The following is a 4614-nucleotide window of genomic DNA, read 5'->3' as shown; positions in this document are numbered from 1 at the left end:
AAGCAATGAATTCTGGCAGCAGTGGGAAACGGGACTCACATAAGCCAAGGCCTATGGGTGCATTTATACTAGCATTACTACACAAAACATTAGTCTGGCAGCAGAGTGAATACAACAACAGGACTTCCTTCATCCTTCAGAATAAAAGTTCTCAACATGTACACTAAGTGTCTTCCAAAAGGTTTTTTTTTTTTATTATTTTGTTGCACTTTATCAAAATTTAGTTATACTTTGGAAACCATTTCTGTGCTTTCTTTTTCATTTTCCTTTTATTATTTTATATTCATATGCCTATTATATATTTTTTTGTATTTTGATAGGAAAACATAACAAAAAAGGGAAATCTTAAAATGTTGTGTGTGTTTTTTATGTTTTTTTTTATTTTATTTTGTTTCTTGCTTCATTTTGTCTTGTATGCTGCTGCACTCTTCATGTTTTTTTTTTTTCTGTAATGTGTTGTACCAAAAAAAAAAAGATCAAATTGGATCATCAATAAAGTAAGTTCATCCAAAAAAAGAAAAAATAACAACTTTAATATTAATTTGCAGCAAGACTGTTCTGCTTTTTGATGGTGCCTTATTCATTGTCCTTAAATGTTCTGTCTATTTGGTTTTAATTTGTGGATTTTTACAAGGCACCATTTATTTAGTGATGAGTACACTTATGAAATCTGGGGATAAAGATAAACAACGTATCATGCAATATTTCAAAGTGGTGCTACATATTCTGATGACTTGTTTCATCTTCCTTGTGGACAAGTCTTAATTCATATAGAAGTTAGAGGCCTGGACTAGGTGTAGAGGATCTGATTAAACCTGGAGCCCAAATTCAGTATCATCTTGAAACATCAGGCTCCCCTAAAAAGATATTTGTTTCAAATTCAGTTTTGAATTCTTTGCTTCCTAACCGGCAAATTGAGATAGTGATGCACTTCAATTATTTCAAAACAAGATCATAAGGCAACATTAATGCAATCTGGTTGCATGATTAGTGCTGGTGGCCGAGGTGTGGACTGGCTGCACATTGCATATGATCAGCCCATTACATGCTGCCAAGGCTAGTTATGGAAATAGACTTATAACACCGCTACCTGATGTTGCTGCCCACTGAGACAGAGGGAGAAATCACATTCGTTTCCCGGCCTCCAATTAGTGCTGAGCCCACATCATCATCAATTCACAAACTAATTGTCTTGTGTGGCTTGCATGGTACACCACCATCTGTGCAGTCCTCTAACTCTTGAGAAGGTTGTTATTTTTAGGGATGGTAGAGTGGCTGTACTTGCAGATGTACATATTTGCACTGAATAAATTAGGAAGGTTAAAGCTGTTGCCAAAATTTACAACACATCATTCATAGACCTGTCTTTAAAGATTAAAGATTAAAGAGCCTGCATGTAGCAGAAAAATACCTTTACTTGCTGTTTTGATTGTCTGATGTTATTTATTTTTCACTAATTACCCATTAAAAGTGAAATATGTGACATTTAGTTCACTTAAGTTTGTAGAACAAAACCATTCTTTTAGCATAAAATATAAAAGGTATGTCAGCTTTGCAGCGTAAAAGAATGAGCCTTTCTTTAGCTGCCTGATCAAGAATCTTACTGTAAAACCTGCAGTGCAGAAAAAGGTCAATTTTTCTACCATCTATAACCTTAACAGAGCAGAACATAAAGCAATAAAACACAAGTTCACTTTCATTTCCTGAGGATTGTTGCAAAGGAGCAGTATGGTAATCAACATCTGAGGCAAAAATAGATAAAAGTAGATTCACTAAAAAATAAATAAGAAAATCAGGAAAAAAATGATTTGGTTGAGGTTTAAAAATGCGTTATGTTTTTTTTCCTATTGATATTTAATTAAACTAATAATTATTTAATGTTTCAAAAACTACAGTTAGTTCAGATGAAATTATGATTCACAACCAAGACACATTCAGAATATTTTGGCTTCAAATTGTGCCATTAGGCTGCAGTGTAACAGCTACTGTGGTTCGCTACAAACACAATAGGTGAACTGGAAGACTTTGTAGCTGTTTACCCTCAAGTTTAGCAGAGACCTTAAAGTGGTGTTCAAGTGTTTTCAAGGTTTACATGGATGGTGGGTGGCATTGAAAGAGACCCTGCAGGTTTATCTGCAGCCATTTTGCCTTGCTGTCAATGTGGAAGCTTTCACTGTAATGTTGATGTGAATGGCTCCTGCTCTGTCGAAAAAGTCCTAAATATTTGTTAGTTTTTAAAAAAACACTATGAATTTAGTGTTTTTTTAGTATTGTGTTGTTTTCACAGTTTGTCAAACTAAAGCAATATTGTTGACATGCATTCCTTTGTTATAGCAGAATATTAAAAATTGAAGTAAAATAATGATTTCATAAATAAAATTTTATAAGTGAAATTTAAATTAAATTAACATTTTATGTGATTCTTTTGCCTTTAATTTAAATGTATCTTAGCATTTTTGTAGGATTATTACCAAATTACACAAAGCAATTAGGTCACATGTAAGTTGAAACAAAGACATTAACAGAAACAAAAAGAGCTAGGAAGGAAGCTTAAAACTGGACGAGAAACCAACAAACTCTGCCACCAAGGTGGGGATGTGGAAAACAGCTTTGAGTCACAGGTCAAACACCATGGCAAGGCTGAGCACAGTTACAAGGTACAAGGTAGTTATGCCACATTTGAAAAGATCTCTTCTGGGCAAAGATTTCAAAGCAGACTGGAGTTTCAAGATGAGCTGTTCAAATGATTTTGAGGAAGCACAAAGAAACATGTAATACAAAAAAACCAAAAGATGTGCATCAGTGTCAATGCCAGCAGCTCAGAATTGTTGAAAACCTGGTAGACTCACCAACTGACAAGACAAGTCAGACCACAGGTGTTTTTTAAGGAAAGCCAAATAGAGTCTGTTTTCCAAACTTGAAACAAAAGCAAATGGCCTAAGTATGTGCATGAAAATTGTGTTCAGAAAGTAGCTGCACATGCTGTAGCAGAAGGCGGTTTGCTCAAAGAAAGACTTGAGTGGCACAATAAGTGTCTTCAGGCAACAGTGAAGCATGGCTGAGGTTCCCTGAAAGTTTGTGACTACAGTTCTGCAAATGAAGTCAGTGATTCAATCAGGATTAATAGTGTTCTCAAGAATGAGAAATACGGGATCAGCAGATAGTCATTCATTATGAAATACCAATATGGAGACGTTTGACCATCTCTAAAATTGTTCAACAGTGGAACAACAATCCCAAACAAACAGCCAATGTTATTAAGAACTATCTTCAGTATAAAAACACGGTGTCTGGGAAGTGATAATATGATCAGCACAGTCCTCATCTCAAAAACATGAAGTGAGCATCGGAGAGTCTGGGACTGATTAAAGAGACAAAAAAACTAGAGCCAAAAACAGAAATAATAATTTCCCAAGATGTTTGGTGACAACCTGTCTATAGAGTTTCTTTAAAAAGCATCAGCAAATGTACTTAGAAGAATTTATGCGGATTTTAAAGGCAAAGTTTATGTAACCCTTAATTAGATAATTAGTTAGACTTTTATTTTGGGGGACCTACTTCCTGTTATCCCCCCAACCTTTCCACCTTAATTAAAGCTCCACCTCCAGCGCAGTTGGAACGTGTTCCACTGTGATTGTGGCTGGCTGTGTGGCATCTTGCTGAGAACAATTCACCCAAAATCTCTGACTCCACTGATTTGATCTTTCGTTTGGTGAGTTTTTGTTGAAGCAAAGCAGCATTAGTTTGTCATGCAATTTCTGCTTGATTGCTCATTGGAGCATTGTTTTAATAGAACCGTTGGTGTTGTTACCTGGGCGTCACCAAGACTGTCCCAGCTGATTGCAGTTTGGTGCCCCACTTCATGAAGGTAATCTAATCACTGCTATTGCGCCGGTTCTGGCACTGTTGTATTAAATAGGATGTAGCTACACTTAATTTGATATTGCGCAGTATATTTATTTATTTAATTTATTTTCCTCACCCTGCTTGAGTATTTGAGTTAATTTATTTTACTTTTTATTGATTGATATTTTGAAAGTGAATTTTGATTTCAACTTTAACCTTAAATTGATTAGTTGAAATATGATTGATATTCTTTTTGTCTATTTAAATTATGGTTAATTTAACCTGACTGAAATGTTTAGTTTGATTATTGCATTTTGAATTTGATATTTATTGCAGTTGTGTATCACACTGATAAACCACTTAATAGGGTTTCTGGCCTTTCTAGGTCGGGTTTTTTTTATATGATGGATCAGATCCTCCTCTGAGTCCAAGGATGGCGAGCTAGAAGAAAGAAGAGACCTATGATCTTTGAATTTATTTTTGAAATAACTTGTCTCTCACTGTGTGTTTGTAACTGTTTGTTGTTGTTGTTTGGTTATTCCCTTTAAATTCACAATATATACACACAAACTAAAACCATTGCTTCGTGTTTTCATTCACACCTCAGGCTCCTTAAAGAACCCTCTTCTGATGCTGCTTTTGTAGCCACAGTTAGCTGCCTAGCCCATAATTGTTACATTTAGTTTTTTCTGTTTATTTCCTTTGTGGTGGATTCTTAGTTTAAATTTACTCTTGCCTAAAATATTTGCTAAAAACTTTACATCTTGC

General features: G+C 34.9%; 1 long non-coding RNA gene across 1 annotated transcript; it reads left to right on the top strand.

Annotated features, from left to right (window-relative positions):
* Positions 1 to 3583: 3583 nt before the first annotated feature.
* Positions 3584 to 4343, top strand: LOC112450477. Its single transcript, XR_003039121.2, has 3 exons — positions 3584 to 3712; positions 3794 to 3868; positions 4232 to 4343. It is a non-coding gene; the product is annotated as an uncharacterized LOC112450477 (long non-coding RNA).
* The last annotated feature ends 271 nt before the right edge of the window (positions 4344 to 4614 follow it).

This window comes from Kryptolebias marmoratus, linkage group LG16, assembly GCF_001649575.2.
Source record: "Kryptolebias marmoratus isolate JLee-2015 linkage group LG16, ASM164957v2, whole genome shotgun sequence".
NCBI lineage: Eukaryota > Metazoa > Chordata > Actinopteri > Cyprinodontiformes > Rivulidae > Kryptolebias > Kryptolebias marmoratus.
This window is presented reverse-complemented; position numbering and strand designations above follow the sequence as displayed.